The 27,161-nt window shown below is 37.8% G+C and overlaps 1 protein-coding gene across 1 annotated transcript in view; it reads left to right on the plus strand.

Annotated features, from left to right (window-relative positions):
• The window catches only part of fstl4 (follistatin like 4), a 192,377-nt gene that overhangs the window by 80,625 nt on the left and 84,591 nt on the right, over nt 1-27,161 (plus strand). The window lies entirely within an intron of this gene.

Below are 27,161 nucleotides of genomic sequence, written 5' to 3' on the forward strand. Positions count from 1 at the left end.
CATAAAAAACAAAACAGAATTGTAGACAGAACTAGTGCATTGTATTGACAAAACAGAGGTACAGAATAGCTGGTTCAAGTTTTAGAAAACCCCAGATCGTCTTAAAGATGCTCTTTTGGAAGACTGCCTTTGTGAAACATTTCCATCTCAAAAAACCTCCTTCGATGACACAGAACTAAAAAGGGAGAAAATGATCAAAGGAAACAATGAGATGCTTAATTTTCTCTGTATGAATAATAAATAATAATAAAAAATGCATATTTACCTGTACAAAAGCTCAAAGGGCTCCTCTTAGCTGTGATTTCATTAGAGCTTTTAACAAAGCTATTGCTACTAAAGAGATTCCAGGGAAAATAATAATTTATGAGTACCATGTAATCAGTCTAGTAATTTCATAATCAGAACTCTCCTAATGATTAGGATCAAGTTGGTCTCAAATTTCTATACACATACAGTGGTGGACAAAATTGTTGGTACCCCTCAGTTAAAGAAAGTCCACAATGCTCACTGAAATGACTTGAAACGTTCAAAAGTAACAATAAATTAAAACGTATTGAAAATTAAATAATCAAAATCAGCCATTACTTTTGAGTTATTGATTAACAGAATTATTTAAAAAAATAAACTAATGGAATAGAGCTGGACAAAAACGATGGTACCTCCATAAAAGACTGAGAACTAATTGTCCAGGGGGTCATGATGAACTCGGGTATGTCCTTTCATTGACATCACAGCTGTTTTCAAACCCATAATCAGTCAGTCTGCCTATTTAAAGGGAGACAAATAGTCACGTTGCTGTTTGGTGAAAAGGTGTGAACCACACTGAACATGGACAACAGAAAGCCAAGGAGAGAATTGTCCCAGGACATTAGAAACAAAATTATGGAAAAACACGGTAAAGGTAAAGGCTATAAAACAATCTCTAAGCAGCTTGAAGTTCCTGTGACAACAGTGGCACATATTACTCAGAAGTTTAAGACCCACGGGACAGAAGCCAACCTCCCTGGACGAAGAGGAACATTGAGGACAAATTGAGGAGACGGATAGTTTGAACTGTATTCAAAGAGCCCAGGACAACCTCCAAAGACATTAAAGGTGAACTCTTAGATCAAGGTACATCAGTGTCAGATCGCACCATTCGTTGTTTGAGCCAGAGTGGACTTCATGGAAGACGACCAACACCACTGCTGAAAGGAAATCATCAAAAAGCCAGACTGGAATTTGCAAACATGCATGTTGACAAGCCACAAAGCTTCTGGGAAAATGTCCTTTGGACAGATGAGACAAAACTGGAGCTTTTTGGTAAGGCACATCAGCTCTATGTTGGTAGACTCAAAAATGAAGCATCCAACCAAAAGAACACTGTCCCTACTGCTTTGCTGCATCTGCCACAGGGTGTCTTGAAGTTGTGCAAGGTAAAATGAAATCTCCAGATTATCAAGGCATTCTGGATAGAAATGTGCTGCCTAGTGTCAGAAAGCTTGGTCTCAGTCGCAGGTCATGGGTCTTCCAACAGGACAACCATCCAAAACACACAGCAAAAACCCCAAGAATGGCTCAGAGAAAAGCGTTGGACTATTCTGAAGTGGCCTTCTATGAGCCCAGATCTGAATCCCATTGATCACCTGTGGAAGAAGCTGAAACATGCCATTTGGAGAAGACACCCGTCAAACCTGAAACAACAGGAGCAGTTTACTCATGAGGAGTGGGCCAAAATACCTGTGGACAGGTGCAGAAGGCTCATTGACAAATACAGAAACCGTTTAATTGCAGTGATTGCCTCAAAAGGTTGTGCAACAAAATATTAAGTTATGGGTACCATCATTATTGTCCAGCCCCATTTCATTAGTTTGTTTTTTAAATAATTCTGTTAATCAACAACTCAAAGTAAAGGCTGATTTTGATTATTTAATATTCAATACATTTTATTTTATTGATACTTTTGAACGTTTCAAGTCATTTCAGTGAGCATTGTGGTCTTTCTTTCTTTAACTGAGGCGTACCAACAATTTTGTCCACCACTGTATAGTTGGTTTAGGTCTTAACAATTTTTGGTTAGAGCTGCATAACTTTAACTGCACAGTGCATGTCCTTTTCTTGCGTACTCGTGCACCTATGCATGTGTGTAGGTTATCACACGTGGCAAATGATACTCAGCAGCTCTGGTGTTTGCATAGATAGTCTCCATTTGTCATGTTCCCCTGCTCTGCTCATCCTCTCTCTCGTCTTCTTGCTATGATTCTCTTTCTCGCTCCTTCCACCTGATCTTAATGGGAGCAGAAAGCTGAGCGGTTTCTCCACCCTACTGTGTAATGTGAGTTGTCAGATTATACATTTCCACTCTGCCAGCTCAACAGTTTGACCAGAGGGCAAAGAATGAGCCCAGATCGACAGCTAGAAAAGCTCAATGTGCTGCCAGCTCCCTATCTGTCTGAATGAGCCTCTGAATGACGGCCCAGCTTATCACACGGCTGTCTATTTCACCAAAGCACTTCAACTACTTGCACAGTGACCACTGTTCTCAAGAAAAATATAATTTCCCAAAACGAAAAGGGCTCCATTCATTTTTTCAGTGTCTGGTCCCAAATCCTTAAACGCGATACTGAAAAACATGCTTCTTAATGTTTCTAAATTCTCTTTAACAAAAAAGCTGTGAAGTAAACCACAGTCATTATTTTTGTTATTCTGGGATCATATGACTTATTTAATGTCTTTCTTAAATACCATTTAGGCAATTTGTCTGACTTTAAACTTATGAGAAACTAAAGTCAGCATGTTTTTAAGCACTTCTTCATTCTAACGGCACTATACGTCAGAGGAGTATCAGTCTCCTCTCAGAAGTGGACGGTTTAATTTCCTATAATGCTAAATGTGTTGGATATTTTCTCCTAGCTGGAGCAAATAGAACCTTAGTGTCCATTTGATTTTTATTTTTCTTTGGAAAAACCTTCATAAAGTTTTTGGCCCTTTATTTTCAACAGGCATTTCATAAAACAATGTAAAACTTTAGTAACCCTGATAGATGGAGTGACATGGTGACCTTGGTGTTAATCATCAGCATCCCAGCACAACAGGACTCATTTGCATCATTGAGTCACCATTCCTCCATAAGGCGCTGACTAGGGAGGATGCTCTCATCCTAAGATCCAAAGGGAGTAATGACCCCAACAGCTGCTTCTGGGGAGTTATCAGCCGTGTTATTGTTTTCAAGCTCTTCCCGTAAGATTTCCTCAGAGGACCTGAGCAGAGCTGAGTGATGCTGCTGACCTTTCTGTTTTAGCACCTTCATTACAGGTGTCACTGATGTTAGCAAGGACCCATAGCTTTCTGTTGATGTAAGGCTCCATCTGGTCCCAATGCTGTTTGAATATCTGCCCACACCATGCACAGCAATGCTAGGTATTTAGGGGTTTTTAATTTGAATCGTTAAGTTGGCTTTTGATTTGTCTTTTAATATACTCTGTTTTGCACTAAATGACGTTTTATGGCTCAATGTCTTCATGTGAATATTTAACTCTGAGTTTTTGATGTGTCATGGCTTTTAAGAAATGCAGAAAAATAGCTTATCAGCTGAAATATGTTTAAAAAATGTGACCTGCATAAAAAAGGCAGGTTTTTTAGTGAAGCAGCAAAGCTGCTACAATCTTTAGCCAAGTGTTTTTTTTCTTGTATAACTGAAATCAGATTTTTTTTATGTCTTAATATTTAATTCAAAGCAGCATATAGTTCCATGCCATTTGCATGCAAAACAGTTATTCTAATTACTCAAATGTGCTGCATAGTAATTCAGAAACTCACTGATGGCCATTTCATATGATTTAGTAACCACACTTGAACTAAATTACTTATAGCTAAGTGGAAGGAGGGGTCTCCTTTTTAGTTAGGTTGATAATTCTGCCTTTTTGCTGCTCATTCATCCGCAGTTATTTTACCGTACACAAGTTAAGCATTTCTCTTGATAAATCATTACAAACTCAAACTAAGGGGACACTGTAGAAAATAAAAACGGTCAATTTTTGACTCGGGGGCGGGGGGGGGGGGGGGGGGGGGGGACTACATGAAGTTTAGTTTAAGTTTAGTGAAAATTATTTTCTTTGCAGTAAAGCAGGCAAATAAGTCCCGACATACCAAAACATGCTTCTCCTGTAAGTGTTGAATCAGTTTTAAATCACAGTTTAGTAAAATAATCTATTGGGTCATCCTAACAAAAATCTGGAATGTTGGATGTTTTTGCTTTTCTTTCTATAGGAAAACCTGGAATTTTATCTTATGGTGCATACGCATGTGAAAATGTACCGACTTTTTTTGAGACAGCTTCTTGTATACGTGTGGTAACATTCCTGCTTACATATTGCTGTTTTGAATTTGACAGTTTATTGTTTTGAAATGAACATTTTAAATGAAGCAGTAACTGAAACACTAAAATGAGGCAATCTATATGTTTTCTAACCTTTTCAAATACAGTTTCATTAAGTTCAGAACAAAAAATCGGTTTATTTACTCATTTTTCAAATAAAAAAAAAATAATCTCCTAATAAGTCAAATATGGCTTTGCCTCCTACATTTGTCTGTGTCTACTTACATTATTCTGAAGTCATTTTGAAGTTTCACATAATTATGTAAAAATCCTTTTTAACATTTACACCATTTAATTTTCTCTCCACATTTATGAATGAGAAAAAATGAAAATTCTCCAATCCTGTTCCATATTGAGTCTTTCAACCTGTACACTGATCGGTTTCCTAAATACTAACCAGGGACTCATAAAACTGTATCAGAACTATACTTGTTAGATTTACATCTAAAATGATGATTTAAATACCAAAAATAACTAAAAATGTATTGATTTAAAAAATAGAGCTAATTATGATTATGTTTGATTATGTTATGTTAATCAATGTAGAAAGTAAAGTGAGACCCAGCATCAAAGGAAACAGAGATGTTTCCAAATTAGACAATAGCTATGTCAAACAAAAAAATTAAAGAATTGATGTAACAAGAATATTTGCCATCGTACCAAACGTCTTTGTCTACTCTTTGTGATCTCTAACACATATGACATCTCCTTTGTCTGATAAGAACAATTCTTTGTATTCTTTTCAAATGTTCTAATGTTCCTGTAATTTAATTTGATGTTGTCACTGTGGTCATTTCTGACGTCTGTGGGTTTATCTGTACAAGAAACAGGAAGCAGCTTCTGTTTGTAAGCCTGGTCTATGAGGCAGAGAGGGAGGTAATTGAAATCCCGAGTGGCAGGTCATTTTCATGGTAAACAGACGTGAGCTTCAGGAACTGCTTATGAGGAGCGATTGCAGGAACATTCCATAGAATGTTAGAAAACAAATGTCCACACAGCCGTTTCCTGCAGGGACACTTGCCAAGAGACCATGGACTTACTATCGGCCAGGTATAGTTTCAGTGACGGGTTATACAGTTACTTCCTTCACTAACTTGACATGCACATTTGATTTTAGTCCTCAGAGCCCCAAAACTGATTTTTTTTTTTTTTTAACCACTAAATGTGTAGTGGAGCAGCATCCCTGCAGCTACATCATCTCCCAACCTGTTCTGTCCTGTGTGCCTGGATTCTCAGCCTGTCACTCCTCCAGTCTTCTACATGCTCATCTCCTTTTCCTTTCTTCTCTGTGCTTTTGTCCTCCTACCATCTCACTGCTCCTTGCTTTCTGCCCTCACGAGTTATTCTCTCATCCATTTCAGTTTCCATCCGTAAGCCCCCTATTGTGCTCATCGATGCCCTTTTCTTCATATGGATTCCAACTGCTTTCTTTTTCTGCAGCGAAACCCAAGAGTCTATTTTTTGACCGTTATTTGATGACTCTGAACAAACTTTGAGCAGAATATGATACGGAAAACGATGCCATGCTGACAACTTGAACTTGTGCACTTCACACTTTTTCTATCCAAATATAACTCGTGGTACGGCTTCTCACAATAACTCACAAGGCAGAGCTTCTATTTTCTCAAATCCTAGGAAATTAATTATTCATTTGGTAAAACATCTTTGCAGGACTCAAATTTTACCCTTCTGTATGGGTTTTTTTTTTTTTTTCTGAGCTGAAACCTTTTCCTTGTTTGCATAGCTTGTTGAGTATGCAAACAGATACTGCAGTGACTGTCCCTTCCAGTCCTTCAACCAGCATGTTGCAGTCAGTCCTGTTGTCTCTTGAGATTTTTGATAAAGAATGAAGTCACTGCAAGGCCTCCAAATTGTCTACATGTGCAAAGAACAGAGAGCTGTCGTACTTACGTCATATGAGTCAGATTTAACAGTGACTGTGGATACGCCTTTATGGATGACGGTTTTGTTGCTTTTTCTTTAAAACTTGAGGCTTCCACTTGCTGAGCAGGACAGAAACAGATGTGTGTCACTACAAACCACAAGAGCTGCACTCCACAGGTACATCTGGAGTCAAACAATGTTCTGCAAAGTCATTTGGATTTGTTTCAGCCGAGTTCCTTTTCATGGATTAAAGTACAGACAATTTTTTGAAACTATTAATGGCTGCTTTTGCAGCGGCTACCATTTCCTCAGTGATGGTGGAGATGCTGCAGAAAGTGGGCGCCATCTTTCAGGCTAAAGAGAAGACACTGGTTTTATTCCTTTGAAAAGGCCTATACCATGCAAATTTAAGTGTATTGTAATGTCAATTCCTCACAAAAAGAAGCCCCAAAGCAGTATTTTTTTCCGTTCACGCATTTCTGAGTGTTCCTCTAAAAGTCTGCGCTCTGAGCACCGGCCCCTCCCAATCTACTAAAACGAGCGAGTTTTCACTTTGTGAAGTTGTCTGTTAAAAATTTGACATAAAATGCTACAACTTGTTTTATTTGAGTTTATACTCAATAGTTAATCCCAAACCATTTTATAATGTAGTAAGATATTTTTTTATCATGATGCTGTAGTAAATAACTTGACTGGTGGGTCTTTGTTCTGTCTCGTCGATTCTTTTCACAATATCACATTTCTGATATTTGATGGCAGCAACAGGGGAACCTCACTTTAGACAAATAGGACAAGAAGCTTAATTACTCAAAACAGAGAGTCGTCACAGAGGCAGAGTGGATCTTTTAAGACCACTCAATTAATTGAAGCCCATTTTCAATAACCAACTTGGTTATCTCTCAGTTCTCAGGTTTAATTTAGCGACACAAAGGGATCAACCATGTTAATTAGATTTTTTTTACAAGAATTTAGTGGCATCAGAATGAATGTGAGCTTTTGTTATGCTTCATTTAACAAATCTTCAAGAAAAAAAGGCTTTTCACTTGTGCACAGTTTTGGCTGGAGGCTTTCATGAGGGTTTCATTCAGCAGTAAAAGGAACGTTTATTTTTTGCCTCTCAAGAGAAACATGTGAGGGTGCAGCTTCCATAATTAAAAACAACAACGTGTACTTTTTAATCCATTTATTGAGCTTAAACTTCAGAAACTCTTTAAAAAGTTTTTATAATGAACTGGAATTTATATTTAAACTTCACAGTAACACTTTAGGTCTACCTTCCGTTAAAACGTTTTAAGTCGATTCTTCCGGGAAGAGAAAACATAAATCTTTTTTCCACAAAAGCTCCAACGAAAAAGCCCATCTATTTAAATCTCTTAGTGAGCAGAGCCACCTGGCAACATGATGGCAATAAACTCTGGCTGACATTTGTCAGATTTATGCATGAGAGAGATGCAGCTCTGCCTAACAGCCTGCAAGTCAAAGTCTCCTGGGTTAAACAGTTAATATAGTTAAAGCTAAGCACCGTCCATCAGTGAGAGCAAAGAGTCGAGTAACGCCAGTGAAATCACATTCTTTTTTTTTGGGGGGGGAGTTTTTGCCAATTTTATAATAGGTCTTTTAAAATGTGCTAACATGTAAAGTAGATGAAAGGATGCAAAAATTAGCATCAATATATTATGATGAAAATCCGACGTTTATGTGCTGATTAAAGAAGAGAAAAAAAACTCCACCCAAAAAAAAATAGAGTTCTTGTCTCTTCAATTTTTATTAAGTAATTTAAAAAATATATATTTTCACTTTGAAGCAGATGACTATTTGTTGTTTTTTTGCATTAGATTTATTCACTGCTTCTTTGATCTTGGTAATAATGTCCATTCAAAAGAAAACCTTTTTCATTATTTTCTTTTGTGTGTGTGTGTATGTAACCTTACCTATTTGTGTAAAATGAACACACCCCAATAAAGAACAAAGGAATCCTTCAAATGTAGTTAACTAAAAATGTTCTGCCAGTGTTGCAAATTCCAGGAATCTGATTTTCTGTGATTAAAACCTTAATATCTTACCCAAGATCCTATCTTAAAAGCCCATCATCACCCCTGCAGAGAGCTCCAAGAGCTGCTTTAGCTCACGATCTTTAATTTACCAAGCCATGAGCATACTAAAGCCCATCCATTGACTGCAATGAGCCACTTTCTGCTGAAGCTTGGTCTCATGGTGCGGCTCCCCTGCTGCTATGAACCATTGACCCTCGGGTTGGCAAATTTAGAACTCCCACCTGAGGATAAAAGTGGAAGCTAATGTGGCTACAAGTCCTGGCATGTGGCTTTTATATTTTTTCGAATCAATACCTATTTTTAAAACCCTCCTTTTTTGGAGAGTGCCATTCTAAAATGAATCATACTGATTACAGGGGGAGCTGTGTGTTTCTGTCAGTGTTCTCATCAATACTTCAATACTTCTTCACATGTTAACAGTACAGCCTGTAAATTCAGTTAAGAATGCTTATCTATTTTATAACTTATCACAGGCTTTTTAAAGACCTACTCTGATCATCTTTTGATCTATTTTAAAAGAGTTCCCAGTGGTCTTTTAATTATGATTAAGCTGTTTTTTTTAGCCAAAATCAAAAAACTTCCTATGCTTTGCAATACATATTTTCTGAAGAGCGGCAGTAGTTCATTGGAAATTTGCCTCTGATGTATGGGTGGGACGATTGGTGCGGAGCAACACCACCACCCTCACAATCAGAATACTTTATTTATCCCAGGGGGAAACAGCGTTTACAAGAGAATTCCTGTTAGTTTCTACACAGTCAGACAAAGAATAGAGGGAGAAGCTATATACAATATCTAGTAAAAGGCAAATACTGTCTCCTGCTAGCTTACAGCCCCTCACAACCTAACATTACCGGTGCAATATTGGATCCAGCCGTACATTTTTGAGCCAGATGCCTAAAAGATGATTTTCATTGGGATGGATCTTTAAAGACACTGATCACTGGTTGATGTTTGAGGTATTGTATTAGAATTTGTGTTTGAACCCCCCCCCCGCTCATCTAAACTTACCAATGATCTGTCACTGTCACAGATGTGTAAATTAATCAGATGTCTAAGACTGAAAAACTTTTTCTTTCATTTCTGGTGCTTCTAATGCCAACGTCAACACTCTTTTTTTTTTTTGTCTTTGATTTTAATATAATTTCATAACAACATATTGGCCAAAATAAAATTTAAGAAAGTGTGTCTTCTTAAAAAATACTTCTTAAAAAAATGCGTTAATGTTTGAGTGATTTAAGGTTCTTAGTTTTTTGTCGTTACTTAATTTTCTTTTGACTTTGTGGCTCTTAGTGAGGGTCAAAACTTTATTTGTGCCATCTGTGTCATTTGTTTTTTAAAGTCTGAATTAATTAATGCCGAAATTAAGGAAAGAATAAAGGTTTTATTTTGTGAAATTTGTTCTTTTCAAAGTGTGCAAGTTACATTTGAAAACACAAAAATGAAAGAACATGACATTTTGTTGACATTTACGTCAAGCTACAAAAAAAAATTGTTGGCGTCAATTTTTAACAAGCACAAAAATATGGCCTGGCACGTAAACACAAACACAATCACATTTGGACCTCTTCATTGTCAGTGGTATAAAGATGCAGACATTTACTAAAAAGGTTAGGGTAAGAAAAAAGGGCAGACTTTTGTTAAAATTGAGAAACAAAAATTTGTTGCAGTCTTTGTCCTTTAAGGTTTCATGTACTGTGCAGTTTTAAATGTGTTCTTTGTTTTTCTGTGCTTTATTGACTTTAAAGTCCACGTTTTAACAGAGTTTTCCATCATTTCTTCCATTTGCTCGTGTGACAGAGGTCATTAGATGAAGTCAAGCCTGTTTAAATTCAGCGTTTCCTGTAAACCATTGTTGTTGCATTGTATTTGTCATCCAAAAATAGGTCAAAGTGAGATTTTCAAGTTTCACCCTTTCTTACTCTAGAGGGAAAGCAAGAATAGAAAATTGTAAAAATGTAACCTGTGCCCATTTTTTGTTTAACCCAACAACCATTGCTCCCCCACATTCGCTTAAATACTTTCTATTGTGGATTCAGCCATATTCCTGCATGCCAGTGTGTGGACAGCTCTGTGCTTGCAGGTGTGTGTGTGTGTGTGTGTGTGTGCGTGTGTGTGTGTGTGTGTGTGTGTGTACACATGCAGTGGTCCAAAGAATGGCTGTGTCTTATTATATCATCTGATAAATAGATTTTCACTTGGATGAAAGAGGAAGTAGTGATGGTTTCCGCCTGAGGATATTCATTCTCAAAAAGCAGGTGGGACTTCAGGACACATCTCCTCAGAGCCCTGAGCACATCCCCTGATAGCAGAGGACGGTCTGCAGCTAGGCAAACACCGTTCATCATGATACAGCCTTTGGCAAGCAGATAGATCACTGGTAATATTTGGAAACCATCATTCTGGAAATTCTTTGCTTTCCATGCATAAATTACAGTCCTTTCTATTTTTTTGGAGTGAGGTTGCATCCTTGTGAAGCGTATTCATCACAGCAGGGTGCCTTCTGTTTGTTTTGTTCATCATCAATACAAGTTGCCGCACTCTATTCTCTTAGAATCTCTTACTGTCGAATAATTTGGTCCTTTGTTTTCTTAAAAAGACTTGTTTTTTTTAACAGGATTGTGACGTTACATTGCAACATTTTTTATTCTCCTGATAATTCTTGTAGCAGAAGATTAGTTTTCATCATCATCATTTCATCATCATTTAGTCTTTGGTAGCAATTCCCAAAGTTATTTTGAGTTTAGTATTGGTATCTAAAATAACAAACAACAGGTTTTCTACACTTTTTAAGGGTCATAGTTGATGAGAAAAATTTATGGTATTCATTAGACGGTACTATATCTGCATTGGTGTCTTTTGCAGTCCAATCCAAAACAATGCAGTTCATAAATAGAACTAAAAATGTGAAAATGCTTTATACCATGGTCCGGGTGAAAACTCGATTCTGATTGGCTGCTGGGTATGCGTTAAAACCTGATAACCGCACGGTAAAAAAAGGAGTTACGGTTACCTAGCTTAGATGTTTTGTATCACTGTGCCGGCTTCTTTTTTTTCTTTTTTTTACTTGTCCTGTCCAACAGCTGGGCAGGCAGATGAGAGCTGAGGGCCTCTTGTGTTGGACATATTTTACTTTAACAAGAGGGGTTATTCATCTTCAGACAAACCAAAGGTATGTCTGAATAAACCCCTTTTGTAATTGAGGCCAAACTTTATTCATTTCAACCATGTTTGAAAATCTTTGGTGTTGGACCGGACGGAAAAGGAAAGAAGGGAAGAAGAGAGAAGGAATTAAATGTTTTGTATCACTGTGCTGGCTTCTTTAAAACAACCTTTTGCTTCATCATTTGGATAAAAACAAGCGTTAAGAGGTGAACTTTCTCTCTGAACTGATGCTTTATTCAACCCATCGGGACGATCAGCATATATGTATCGCCGAATCTTGACTGCAGCGGTGGTGCGGCGCGATGCTGACTATTTGTTACGTAAGAAATAGTCCGCTTTTTGTGAGAAAAGCGATCCAAATCGGAAAAAAACAAGAATTAAGGACTAAAAACTGGTTAATATGTATTGCTTTTGTAAGTGACCATGGAATAACCGGTTAATGGCCTTCGAAGTGTGCATTATCACTTTTTAACGCACTTCGCAGAAGCAAACCGCCTGAACCGGTTCAGGCTTCCATGGCGTGCGTTAAAAAGTAATAACACTGGGGCAGCGCTCTCTTTCCCCCATGCCTCCCTGCTCTCTGGCTCTGGGGGCCTCGCGGCGGTCCTGCTGGCCCTGGCCTGGGTGGCGGATGTGGTCGCCCGGGGGGCGGTTGTTCTGTGCCTGCTGCCGTGTGGCGTTGGGGGGTTCTTGCTGCCACTGCTGCTGCGGTGGGGGTCTTGGGGTGGGGATGGCTGGGCACTCTCCCTCCTTCTTTTCACGTTCCACCATCCATTTTAGAAGAACATAAACACTCACCTGAGCACTGGTGTTAGCTCACCTTTGCACTAATAGTTTGCATGATTGAATGACTGAAATATTTCACACTTGTTGGTTTGAAGGCATAAGTATGCGTGTGTGAACACTATCTGTTTTGTGTACATGTTGACATGTGGACTGTTTTGCAGCTAGCGGGTGTGTTTGTAACATTTACGTGTGTGTGTGGGCAGGCCCCGACCTTTGTGATTTGTACTACATTTGAACCTTACCGTAACGATTAACATCTAGAAACTTGTTGCTTTATGCTGCTTCATGGTTTTATCCCCCCCCCTGTATCACCCTCCTACCCCCCCTCCTCTCTCTAACATCCCTCTCTTCTTCCCCTCTTTCCTTTTCCGTCCGGTCCAACACAAATGATTTTCAAACATGGTTGAAATGAATAAAGTTTGGCCTCAACTACAAAAGGGGTTTATTCAGACATACCTTTGGTTTGTCTGAAGATGAATAACCCCTCTTGTTAAAGTAAAATATGTCCAACACAAGAGGCCCTCAGCTCTCATCTGTTTGCCCAGCTGTTGGACAGGACAAGTTAAAAAAAAAAAAAAAAGGAATCACGCACACTTCGTCGGCCATTAACCCTTACTTATTTATCTGCTGACGCACAGTTATCATTTAGTAATTTGCTAATATGTCAGCTAACAGGGTAAATGTCTTTTTGCAGGATTTTACTGTTTATTTTTTATTTATTTACTAGTTTATTTGATATTGCACATGCATCAGTTGTTTTCACTAAAAAAAGTACTAGTAAAAGAGTTTATATAAACCTGTAAAAATTTATGGCTCAATTGTTTTTTGTTTTTTTTATGTTGTTTTTGTTTTGTTTTTTTAATCATGTGTTTTAAATTAAACAGATTTGAATCTCATTAACTTTTCTTTTCTCACAGGCATTTATTAAATATCTGGGCTCTTCAGATTAAAAGCAACAAGAAAAAGTCAACCTTTTGCAGACTGTCATTTAAAATTCACTTGTGTTGTCCTGTAATGCTGGTTATGACTTAATGTTATCACCCAAATAGGAAAATTTAGGGACACTAAATCAGAAGGTTGCTTGTTTTAAATGCTGGAATTTTATCAATAAGCAAAAAACTATTTTTCCTATTCATTTTTTTTCTTCCTTTGGTCATCTGCAGAATATCCCCGCCTCTTTTACTCCTCTGTACCAGATGGTAACAGAGATGAACGAACTGACTAAAGGATAAAGAGGAAAAAATAATCAGCTATCAATAATCTGATCTCACAAACCTGGCCTAATGCTTGAACTTAAGGACACGTCTGCTCTGTAAGTCATCAGATCCTCAGCAGTTAAACACGTTTTTTGTTGTTGATGGAAATGGGTATTGTTCTATATTTGGATCTTTTCACTCTGTCAGTGTTGTCATTGTTGAATATGATGAGCCCATTCAGTAAATTAACACCCGCAGGAGCTGTGTCCTCTGTTCTGCAACAGCTTGTGACACTGTTGAAGGTCCTATAGATAATTGTTGATAGAAACTTGTTCTTTACATTTTACTCTCTTCTCACTTTTTTCTTTTTAGTTATAATTGCCCAATGCTTTTGCATCACTTCAACTTGCAAATGTTGAGGGTTTTTTTGTGGTTTTTCTTTGTACTGTAGGAGCCAGTTTACCGTATTGACTTACCAGTAAGCTATTTTTCTGTTGTGTTCTTTTCTTCACTCAGTGGAAACGTGGCGACCATATAAAGCTGTGTAAACCAACATCTTTTGTACGAGCACTATTTTCCCCCATAGGAGTGCTCTTTACTGCTCAGTTCTTCATGGACGTCACATCAAAAATGACTTTAGTTGATGGCGTCTTTTTGAAGGACGCTGTTGTTTTCCCCCCTTCATTCCTTCCATGAGCTTTCAATGAACAAAGAACAGTGGTTGTGTTGTAGGATAGCAGCTGGCTTTCTACATGAAAACACAGACGCGCCACTTTGATGTTCCAAGCTTTGTTTGAGTGTGTATTAAAGTGTGTCTCCACCATGTTGAAACTGTAGTGTCCTTTTTCATGAAAATGTGAATGTTAATGAAAATAGCTTTGTTTTATGTAGAAAAGTTCTCTTACAGTTTAGTTTGGGTAATCTTATTTTTTGCTTCTTAACTTCAGTTTCACCTATTCATCTCTTTCACTGTGATAATTTTAAAAGTATTTTAACAGCTGATTTGCTTCTATGATTTGAACTCAAATCTAATGTGAACGGCATATTTGTCATTCATCCTTGTATTTATTGAAACACTTTGCTTTTTGTGAAACTTTCAGAGTAAACTATATCCACATATACGATAATATATTACCTTTGGAACACTAATAAATGATTTTTTTGATGAAATAGAAGTTATTTTTGCTGTTTATTTTCCTATCCGGTAGAAAAACAGCTCGATCGCTGAGGAACCACATTTTGCAACTTAACTTAAATGACAACTTTTTAGTTATTAGTTCAAATTGAACAAAATGTCCCCCATATTTAAAAATGAAAGGTCTCTCCTTGCAACGAATCATTCTCCACATATTCAGTTAAATATCTGCTCTACTGCTCATTGAATTGATGAACATCTGTGTGCGTAAACACATTACAGACCATTGCTGAATTTAGAGGTTTCTAATATCAGCTGCCAACATTTTCTGTGCCTTCTCTTGTTGCTGTGAAATTCATTTTCATCAAATGTGCATCTGTTTATCCTAATGGTCCTTTTGCTTTAACATGATGCTTTACTAGTGGTTAAATCATCTATACGAGCACTTTTTACAAAGTATGAATTACTTAATGTCTTGAAACTTTGAATAAATAAACAAAAAACAAAGCAGCAAACACTTAAACTGAGTCATCATCATGTTTGAAAATCCCTTTAAAAGATTCTGCATCATGACTGGATGTTTTTCAGACATCCGTACCTGCACGTCCTTGTCTCTGCTGCAACAGAAACATTGTGTTGGACTAAAATGCTCCGTCCTTTCTCTGAATGCTGGCAGTCTCACACTTAAAGCATAAATGGAAAAGGAGCTTGAAAGCACCATTTGAAGACATTAAGACTGAACTTTTTTTTTAAAGAAGATAAATGTGAGCGTGAATCTCGATAAGATCAATCTGCATCTACATTTGTGGCACTTATATGGTAATTTTAAGTGCCAGCCTTGCATTCACGAATGCATCTATCAGACTGGAAGGTCGCCAATTTAAGTTTTTGCACTTTTGAAGAGCATGTGACGCAGATGGTTGACTTACACAGAGCACAGCTGTCCATACAAGAAAGGATTGAACTGGAGGTGTATAGAGTTTACTCAAATAGAGACAAACAATTATGAGATTCCACACCTGTTACAGCTCAGTAGCTAATGTTTAATTCTACTCCGTTATGAAATATCTAATCGAGGTTCCACAAAGTGTACTTATGCCACTGGCAATGTTCATCTTTAGGTCCCTCCAGCTGATCCAATAAAGCTGCAAACTTTATGAGAGTTTTGACCTCTTTTTGTCTTTTAGCTTCTACAACCATTCATCTTCCTATTTTACATTTTATGTGATGTCAGTTAAATTCAGTAGCTTAGCCTTTAAGAGTCTCTTTGTCCCATAAACACAGGGAAAAGTTCTGGTAACCAGTTTTACTTACCCCTTTTACCAAATGGAAAGAAGTATTTTAATGTTATCTGCCATCGCCCAAAGCACTGTACAGATGATGTCAAACTGAGGCAACTGATGCAAATGACTTGTTAAAATGCTGCACATCTGTCAGAGCCGTATCCTGGAAACCAGGGTGACATTTCAGGCTTTCCATCAGTTTTCAGCCTTAAGCACAAACGGCTCACAGAATTACAATGCTGGTCGGAGTAAACAATTAACCCATAACTGGTGTCAGTTTTCCCAACCAAGTAGGCTGGACATTGGTGAGCTGGACTGTAAACTAGGTCTTGAGGATGTCTACTGGCCGTATTTGGAATGGATCATCAAGTGTGTAGACATTTGTAAGATTTTTTTTAAGCGGAGCTCAGTGTGCCATCTCTGTTTGTGCACCCGTCTTGTTGTACACTCATGCAAATGAATGACATGCATTATTTACTAGAAGCTACTGATAATGGATCTGTCATCAGCCCTGCTACTAGAACACACAGGTGGAAATTCAGGATGAAGAAATACTGGTGTAGTGAGGCATGCGACAGACCAGGAGGGAGAGGAAGGAGGGGAAGCAGTGGACCAAACAGATAAACAATGACAAAGTCACTGTGTCTCATCCTGATTAAATCATGAAGTTGCAGCAGCCGTTGTGGGCATATGCCCAATCACTGGCGTGTGATGCAGCACTCCAAGGAGGGTGAAATCACACATGCTTTGGAGGGAGACATGGGGGGTGAGAAGGAGGCAGCTCAGCGGAGGGATGCTGGGAAAAACAGGTTTGTATAATCGTAGCTTTGAATTCTTTGTCTGTGAAAGTGGCACTTCCTAAAGAGCAAACAATAACTACACACAAAATATTAATCTGATCTTTCTCATGAAAATGTTAGCATGGTGGATCTGTAAAGCTGTGTTCACACCACCCTCTGCAACATCTATTCAAGCGAACACTTTCATCGAGACGTTCACGTAGTTCATGTGTCGCTACACAGGTTTTTAAGTCCGTTTTCAGGCTCTGCGTACAAACGAGCTGCCATTGAATGCATGTTGCAGGTTAAATTTTGACCAATCAGGGACTCTGATTGGGAAAATTGATCACAGAGGAGAAATTATTAATAAGCAGTTTGTGCCCGGCTGGAATTATGACACCAAGTCTTTCATATGTTGGAATAGAGCTGTGAAAGAAAAAGCTTGAGCAAGATTTCCAAGATTTGCACCGCTATGACTATTCACACCAAACCTCCTCCGACTGTAGGTGACATTCGCTAGTAAACAAAAAAGAAGAAGAAGCCCCTCGCTGCTTGTCCAGTGTAAAAAGCAGATGCTGAGAGCGTGTTCAAGAATGTATGTCACATGCCAGATGAGAACGTAGCATTATGGCTAACATCCCAGGAGAAGGAGGGTTTAAGGGCAGGGAAGCCCAGTATGGCTTAGTCTGTTGAGGATTACATTGTATTTTATGACTGATTTCCTGTTCTTATACAATTACCGATTTAAAGCTCATTGAGACGTCTATTGTTGTAATATTGGGATATATAAATAAAATTAAATTGAATTAAATCCCAAGCTGAGTGGTTTATCTCTGCCCAAAAGAGGCTTCAGCTCTTCGCAAAAGGACATCTTGACACCACTGTTGCAGACAGCGACAGAGGTATTGCTCATTACGGCCTGCAACCAACCAATTTTTCCTGCTCAGCCAGGAGAATTTAATCCCAACAACCCTCTCATCACAGCCGTGTTTCTTTTTGGCTTTCCTGCCTAGAATTTCCTGAGGACACTGTGGATTCACACAAGCAGACCTATTTTTAGGACTCTGTTCATCTGCCAATTCAATGATGTTGGTTCACTGTGTTTTTCAAATGGCTTTTCAGACTAAATCAGAGACACAACCCCAAAAATGCTGCTGTTCATGATAGCACAAACACACTCACAGGTTAACATCAAACATGTGCTTTTTGTTCCTTTTGGATGGGAGAGGAGCTGTAGCTCCTGTTGGCAAATGAATCTGGTTTTAAAACTCCTGCTGAGAATATTAGCTTTGGTGTGGCAACTATCTGAGGATGATTGTAAAGTTTTCATTAAGTTAGAGAGATATTTAGCTGCCTTGACAATACCACTTTCTGCAAAGAAGAAAGAAAACAGTTGTGAAATCTTTGACTTCACTTGCTGAGCATGTTAACAATTGTTTTTTTTGCATTGTTGTTGTAATGTCGGGGTTGCAAAAATGTTGCACCCTAAGCAGTTCTGCAGCAGGAGACCATAAGTGGCAGAAACAGATTTCGTATCCTGTGGATATTGTCAGTACTTTGAAATATTTGGCAAATCTGCACCTGTGGATATATACGGTAAACTGTCACTCTGGATTTTTACATTTCTGTACAAGACATGATTTTGTGATGGGGGGAGGGGGAGTGACAAACTTTTGTCAAAACAGAATGAGGCAAAACATTGCTGAAACATCATCTTTTTTTAGACTGACCACAAAAGTATGAGGTTAACAGAAAAAGAAAACTAGTCTTTGTGTGGAGTTTGTTTTGCCACCGAGCAAACAGAAAGCCCCCCTCCTTTGAACTGTGTGCATCTCACAAAGCAGTAAAGAAAGAAAAAAATGTTAAAAAGTAATTTTAAAAGATTCTCTTTCAACCCTGAGCTGAACAAATGTAGTAGCAATTTCAACATAGGAGGTCTATTCTGCATGTGGATGAAGAGTTTTTGTTTTCTGCCTGCGTCTTTTCACTGACCGAGTTGAGGTGATGACATTTGTAAAAGCCTGTACGCTTGTGTCTCAGTTACTTGCAACAACGTCAGTCTGTGACAGAATACTGCTGTCAACCTGGGTGCCATTTTCATTCCCAAGCTGGGGAGTTAAGGGCGAGGGTTCTCCAAGCATTCTATTCCAGGCTTGGCTTTTCCTTTTGCAGTAAGTAAACAGCACAGAGACAAACGGCTGCATGTGTCCTTGAAGCTGAGCTCCGAAAGCAAAGATGGGATTATGGGAAAAGATCAGAATGTTAACTCTCTATGTTTGCTGTTTGTTACATGATGTCGATGAGTTCATTTTTAGTTAGTCTATTTTACTACAGTATGGATGTGTGTCATTAGAGTCAAACTCAGTGTTACCTAAACAACCAATGGTTTTCAGTCATAGTTGTCTGTACCTGAAAGAAAACATGAAAGCAAGTTTGAAAAGTCTACATAAAAAATAAAAAAAGCTATTTCAGGAATACCCCAAACCCCCCAAAGTTTTTTTCAACATATAATTTGTTCTCTGGTCATCTTTTTCTTGCTGCATCATCTTATACTGTCTGATGCTGCCTTTATGCACATGAATCGAGGATTATTCAGACGACTGATAGGTAGCCTGTGTAAAGGTCCAAAATACTTCAAATTTAAAAAATGGCTTTTAAAAGGCAAAAGAATCTGGCAAGTGGTCTTTCCATGAATTCCTATTTAAAAACCAAAACAAAAGGAATATTCTACACGTCTTCTTATTGTTATTTTCTCCTGGAAGAACGTCTTTATTAAAATTAAAATTATGTTTCCTGAAAGACAGAAAATAATACAATTATTCATGAAACATGTTTGCTTACTTTAAGAGTCTGTTTTCTACTTTTTCTACCAGCTGCTGTTTCAAAACAATACTTTAACGAATGAGCTGAGCATTGGAGGGGAAACCAAGTTTTAGAAGCGTAATCCCTTCCTGATTTCCTAGATTTAAGTGAAAGCCCCCGGTACTGTCCCTGAGGAAACTGGCTGTAGTTGTTTTGACAGCAGTGGAACTCAATTCCAATGAAGTAACCTCAAAAGCTTGCAGATGTTTAAGCAACAGCCTCATGACTTTTGCTGCTTCCTTTTGTCTTTTTATGTTTAACTTTACACAAGCAGGAGCAGCACAAAGTCAATGGGAGGAGTTTCAAATTCAACAATCTCTGACATGCAATAATGTGTAGGAATTCCATACATTTGTGTTTTCATCAAGAAATTAATACAATATATTCATTTTTTCTTCTAGTTACAAGGTATTTGTGGAGAAAAAATTTTTGTGATTAAAAAAACAATTGCAAATACAAAAAAAATGTAAACTTTTGTTGCCACCACCTTTTGTGCTGGTTCCTTACTCTTAAGATAATCATAATATTGATGTCAACATAGGAAACTCATTTTACATTGAATGATTCCATGTTTGCCTGGTTTCACATTGAAACATGTTTGAAATTGTTTTGTGTTTCATTTAAAATCCTCAGCAAACAAACCTGCTGTGTAGTTGGTGAAATGTTGTGCAACAAAATGTCTACATCTGAGTTGCCACTTCAGGTTAAATGTGAGTGAGATGAGTAGCACCAGTGATATCTAACGGGTGGGTACGGTGGCCCAGAAGGGTCACAACACAAGACATTAACTTTATACACAACACACTAACTTTACACACAACACATTAACTTTACACACAACACATTAACTTTATACACAACACATTAACTTTACACACAACACATTAACTTTATACACAACACATTAACTTTACACACAACACATTTACTCACAACACAACACAATAGCTCACAACACAACACATTAACTCACAACACAACACATTAACTCACAACACAACACATTAACTCACAACACAACACAATAACTCACAACACAACACAATAACTCACAACACAACACATTAACTCATGGCCCAGAAGGGTCACAACACAACACATTAACTTACCTCACAACACATTAACTCACAACGGAAGTAAAGCAGCAATTGAAATGCTTTTATTCTGAAATTTCTACTGGGCTGAGCAGCTAACTACCTAACAGAAAGTAATGTCACAGTGAGCTGTGGAGGGAGCATGTTATTGCTACAAGAGAAGCTAGCAGCAGTGTTGCCAGAAACTTTGTCTTTACTACGGTTCTCCTTCCTCTAAACACACACAATATGAACACACACTCCTCCCTCCGCTCTGACACCCCCCTCTGTCGCTGCACGCGCACTCCTCTCCTCTCCTTTTTTACACTCCGTCCTGTGTGTGCGTGTGTGTTGGGGACTGCACGTGCCTGTGTGAGAGGACGGAGCGGAAAAAAGGAGAGGAGAGGAGCGCGCGTGCAGCTCCCTCCACAGCTCACTGTGACATTACTTTCTGTTAGGTAGTTAGCTGCTCAGCCCAGTAGAAATTTCAGAATAAAAGCACTTCAATTGCTGCTTTACTTCCGTTGTGAGTTAATGTGTTGTGAGGTAAGTTAATGTGTTGTGTTGTGACCCTTCTGGGCCATGAGTTAATGTGTTGTGTTGTGAGTTAATGTGTTGTGTTGTGAGTTATGGTGTTGTGAGTTATTGTGTTGTGTTGTGAGTTAATGTGTTGTGTTGTGAGTTATTGTGTTGTGTTGTGAGTTATTGTGTTGTGTTGTGAGTTAATGTGTTGTGTGTTAAGTGAATGTGTTGTGTGTAAAGTAGATCACCAGATTTTATTAGACAGACTTAGTAGTCTAGTGGGCCTCTCTGGAAATGTTCTTAAGTGGTTTTACTCTTACCTGACAGATCGACACTTTTATGTAAGTATGGATACGTGCTCTTCAAGAATCCACGAAATAAGTTGTGGGGTTCCCCAAGGGTCGATTTTAGGGCCAATACTTTTTAATTTGTATATGTTGCCTCTTGGGGAGGTCATCAGGAGACACGGCGTTGACTTTCACAGCTATGCTGATGATACACAGCTTTACATCGCCGTGTCTCCTGATGACCTTGAACCTGTCAACACTCTTTTAAACTGCATTTTAGATATAAAGTTGTGGATGGCAGAAAATTTCTTACAGCTCAACCAGGAAAAAACTGAAGTTTTACTCATCGGTTCTGAAGACAAGAGAGAGATGATTTTACCACATCTTCATAATTTTAAACCTTCTCAATGTGTGAGAAACCTGGGCGTACTTTTTGACTCTGAGCTAAATTTTATCCCACACATTAAAAATGTCGTTAAGACAGGATTTTATCATCTCAAAAACATTGCCAGAGTCCGCCCGTTCCTCTCTCTTGCCAGCACAGAGGTACTAATGCATGCTTTTATTTTCAGTCGTTTAGATTATTGTAATGCCCTGCTCTCTGGTTTACCCAAAAAGTCTCTTTCAAACTTACAACTTCTACAGAACTCAGCGGCACGAGTTCTGACGAGGACCAGAGGGCGGGAACACATTACACCGGTTTTAAAATCGCTGCATTGGCTCCCTGTGCGTTTCAGGATTGATTTTTAGATTCTTTTAATGGTTTATAAATGTTTTTATGGTCTTGGGCCTTCTTATTTAAATGATATTCTTTTAAAATATGAGCCCTCGCGGACCTTGAGGTCCTCCGGTGCTGGCCTCTTAGTTGTTCCCAAGGTGAGGACCAAAACTTATGGTGAGGCTTCGTTCTGCCATCACGGTCCTCGCCTGTGGAACGGCCTTCCGGAGAGCCTCAGGGCCGCAGAGACTGTAGAGGTTTTTAAGAAGAGGCTCAAGACCCACCTTTTTAATTTAGCTTTTAGTTGATTTTAACTGCTAATTTATTCTATTAGTTTTAGTATAGGCTATTTTATGTATTTATTTTAATTTTACGCATCTTATTTTCAATTTTATGTTTTTTTTTTTTCTTCTTTTTTATGTTTTTAATTTTAGCATCTTATGATTTTAGCCCCAGTGTTTCTTGAGGGGATCTTTTCCTCCAGGGATTGCCGGCTTGGTCAGCGGTTGTTGCTGCAGTTGTTGCCCTTGCTGGGGCGGCTGGGGTCTAATTTTACAGCTTTTGGCTGTGAGGGGGACCCCGGTGTTGTCCCGGTCTGGGTGGGCACTGTGGCGATGTTCCGGTGGCCAGGCTGGCTCCTGGTATGAAAGGATTCCCAGATACTGTTTCCTCACAGCAGAGCCAAGCCATACTTGTTTGTTTGTTTATTTATTTATTTATTTATTTATTCTTTTACAGTTACATAGTCATATTTCATTGTACGTGGGAGCCATGGGTCATGTGGTTTAATGTAGGGGAGTGGGAAGGGTGAAGGGTGGGTTGGGGTTTTTATTGTAATGTTGGGTGTTTACTGTTTTTAGTGTAAAAGCGCTTCGAGCTGCACAAAGTGCATGAGAAGCGCTATTTTATAAATAAAGTTTGATTTGATTTGATAAAGTTAATGTGTTGTGTGTAAAGTTAATCTGTTGTGTGTAAAGTTAGTGTGTTGTGTGTAAAGTTAGTGTGTTGTGTGTAAAGTTAGTGTGTTGTGTGTAAAGTTAATGTGTTGTGTGTAAAGTTAGTGTGTTGTGTATAAAGTTAATGTGTTGTGTTGTGACCCTTCTGGGCCACCGTAGGTGGGAGTCAGAGTCAGCTTTGAGAAGAAAAAACTTTGTTAACTTTCTTTGTTGTTGTGACTATAAGCTCTGCTTTACCCATCATGTGATCACCGTCTGTCAATAAATGTAAAAGTAGGATGAACTCACAAAATAAAAATAAAAAACAATCAAAGAAAATGCTCTTTTCTCACAAATGACATGCTTGGGAGCAGTAGATAAATGGCATTCCTTATTTATTTGACAAAAATCTAAGGCTGAGATGCCAGATATGAGCATTTGCATGGACAGTGCTATTAACAGATTTTTTTAAAAATATTTAAATTTTATGTTTGTAGTTGTAGTTAAAATATATATTCCTCATCAGTAAAAGGTACTTTCATATTTGAAGGACTTTTAGGTGTTGATGTTAAACATAGAAGCATCCTTGCAACTTGTCAAATTAAAGCTTTTGGACTGACAGGTTATGATAGAATTCTGATCAAAAGTCTATTTAAAACATCTTTACCAAACAGTAGTTGAAATACATTAAAACCAATTAAAGAAGAGAAATCTGTTTTGTTGTTGTTGTTTTTAATTATTTTAGTAAATGTTGTATTTCTCTTCTGTTATTTTATTCTTATTTTGGCTTGGTGAAAATGCTGATTAAATCAAGTGTTTTATCTTTATAGCATAGCCGATTCAATCAGTTGGCAAAGAAAATAAGTTAAAGAATTTTGCAATGAAAATGTGACAGAATAGTAGAGAGAATTAACGTTTTGCCTTGGAAAATGTTCCTATAGCTCCATGGTGAGCTGGCTGTCCTGACATCACGCTCTTTGCTGTATCTTTTACAACTGCCAGCTAAAAGTAATCCACAAATATGCCGCACGGCTGCTCAAGACCGATGATGTCAGTCATGAAATACCTTCACTCCATCATGCAGATGCTTTGTGTTCTTCCGGAGGAGTTGAGCTTGTCCTCCATCATTCATCATGCAAAGGGGCTGGGGTAATTAAAGAAAGTACAGGTGAACTGTGCGTTCCCAGTGCTCCTTAATTAGTCACTTCTACAAGCAAGCGTACTCCAGGGTACATTCTGTTTTACTGCACTGTACTGCACATGTGACCAACTGGCCTAAATTCACTCCACTGCTTTCACACATTTTATTCATTTATTTGAGTTGCTCACCTTAACATACAAAAATCCTTGTCATAGGTGCTTTTGCCTTTTTCACTGCCACAGTGAAGGATGAAGGTTGGGTCATGTAGTACAAATGAACAGTACATTAAACCTTTCACCTTTGTGCTACTAAACATCTCAGGTGGTTTTGAAGTTGTTTCCTTTTTTTTAAATTCTGTTTCCCGGAAAATGTCCACATATAAATTTTCTTTCATTTTCTTTTTCACACTTGACCTGTAAGGAATCACACTGGCATGCAAGATGAATCCATTAACAGGCCAGTCAAAAAGGGATTTGGCTGAAGAAATTTTCCAAGAAGATTAAATGTCCCCAATTTTTACGCAGATCTTGCAGACACATTTAAAATGGGACACATGCTTCTTAACTAACCTGAATGATGTTTACTTTACTTTTTTTGTTCTCCACACAATATTGTTATTTTTGTTTGTTGTATAAACTCCAAATCTCAGACCATTTCATGGTTTATGGTGAACTGAAAACTCAATATCTCCTAGTTTCCCTTTTGTGTTTTTGACCACTTGTAGCATAAATGTGTGACCCAGTTACATTCCTTTTAGAGAAAAGATGGGGGTCAACACAAGAAGCAAAGATGGTAAACTCAGAAATAACTATGCAAAGGTTTTTCCTTTGGTAATCATTTTTTAATTACTTCTGTGTTCAAAATGATACATAAAAAAAATAAAATAGTGAGACTGCAAGAAATTAACTGTATTATCACAGTTACTACAACACATAGTGTGTTCATAAAGTTTGACCTCTGAATAAACTCAACTGTCCTCAACCAACCAACAATAAAATCATTGCCATGCCTTAAAACGGTGGAACAGCCAGTCATGATCTCATCATGTTTTTCTTCGCCTTAAAGAAAAGATACTTGCCTAGATGTAAGTCTGTTGTGTTAAAATTCAATTCATTCTTGCCTTATTTTTGACAACAATGAAACAAAACTTCTTTCCCCCTCACATCAAGATGTTCCTTAATGATGACATTTCTTTTGCTGAAAGCGCAGAGGATTGATAAATTACTTTTGGCTTAGATGTTACTTTGTGGGATTAAAATAAAATAAAAAAATATATATATATTTTTCCAGTGATGTACCTTTGGTTGTTTTTTTTTTCTTCAACATTAAATTCTAAGTGGATATAATCTAATCTAATCTAATCTAATCTAATATATATATATATATATATATATATATATATATATATATATGTATATATATATATATATATATATATATATGTTTTTTTTTTTTCTTATGCAAAATATTCAGCCTGATAGGCCACAGAATGGAGCTGCTCTTAAGTGCCAGCACAGCATTGCAGGCGTTCTAGTTAGGAACTGATGCTGCTGGGTTCACACAGATGAATAAAAACATTGAATCTGCTGTCAAGGGACTTCCACGCTCTACTCTTTCAATAGTTGTGGAAGAACGGGTGAAGTTCTGACCTGTTGAATTCTCAAAAAGAAGCAAAAGAATGTCTTAAGGCATTCCTCCAACCAAGTGCGTCACTGAAAATAAAGAACATAAACATTTCTTTACTAAAGAGAAAAGCTGTTCTGGCATATTTCATCCTCGTATTGCTTTTTACTTTTTTACTCAGGTCTCAGCACTTTGCAGCACTGATGTGCTCTAATATACAAAAAAGTGAAACTGCCAGCCAGAGAAAACGGAGAAGACGATGTGCTGAAATGATCTTTTACCTCATTTTTACTTTAAAATATATAAGTAGTTTAGAAATCTATCACAGTCAGCATAAGCTATAACTTAAATTCATTATATTTAAATAAAATCTAAATTTGTGTCAAAATAACTATCTTTTTAAAGTGAGTTTTGTTCTGTTCTGACTTTGGCAGAAACACACACTACATGTTGATTTCTATGATGGTTGTTGTGGTTTTTTTTAAAGCAAAGATGCCTTTATTTTACTTTCAGCTCATGTTTTATCCTTCCTAAGAATATGCTAAACCAGGCCTTGTGGACATCCAGTTTCTAATCTCCAGAGTAGAAACTCATTTATTAGGCAAAGTCTCCTCATTCACTGGAGAGTGTGTGTATGCTAGATGGCTTACTTTATGTCTTAGCCTCATCTGCTTCAGATGAACTAGTTTTAGTCTCGGTATCGTTGGACTTTAGCTTCGTTCAGGGGGATGTCGGTTGTTGTTGTTTACATTATCTTTTAAAGTTAAGTTAACTTTTTTTCATCTGCTCCTGATTCACAACGATTTAAATAAAGAAATACTCAGTAATGCAGTTTTGAGCCTGATTTTTTTATTTTTTATTTTTTAAATACCTGTCCTCCATCATCAGACAAATTCCACAAGAACATGTTGAAAACACTAAAAACCCCATTTTCATCGTTGTGAGCAGAAAAGAAGTATAAATAAAACCCTATCCAATGGCCAACATTTAGCACGTTAAGTTTTCTCCTGCAATGTGCAAACTCAGCTGTTTTGCATGCCATTGTTGCCATTCAATGATACAACTGTTAGGGGATGACATTGTATTTATGAGTTCAAAGCAGTTTAAGAAAAGATAAAACACAAATTGTAAACAGTAGAAGGCTGAAGGGGCTGTTCTTCAGTAACTTGGGCCAGTGCAACAGTTTTCTCATCATTACTAAAGAATCAATACAGGACCAGCCTCAGCAGCAACAAAGCAGAGAGCAATGTACCAACCGGTTCACCCATTTTTCCTTCAGCTAAATGTGTAGATTTTTTTAAACAAAGTCATCTTTTAAGTGTGAAAAACACAAGAGTGTGTTCATTTACAGGACAAGGTGT

Source organism: Oryzias latipes, chromosome 14, assembly GCF_002234675.1.
Source record: "Oryzias latipes chromosome 14, ASM223467v1".
Lineage (NCBI taxonomy): Eukaryota > Metazoa > Chordata > Actinopteri > Beloniformes > Adrianichthyidae > Oryzias > Oryzias latipes.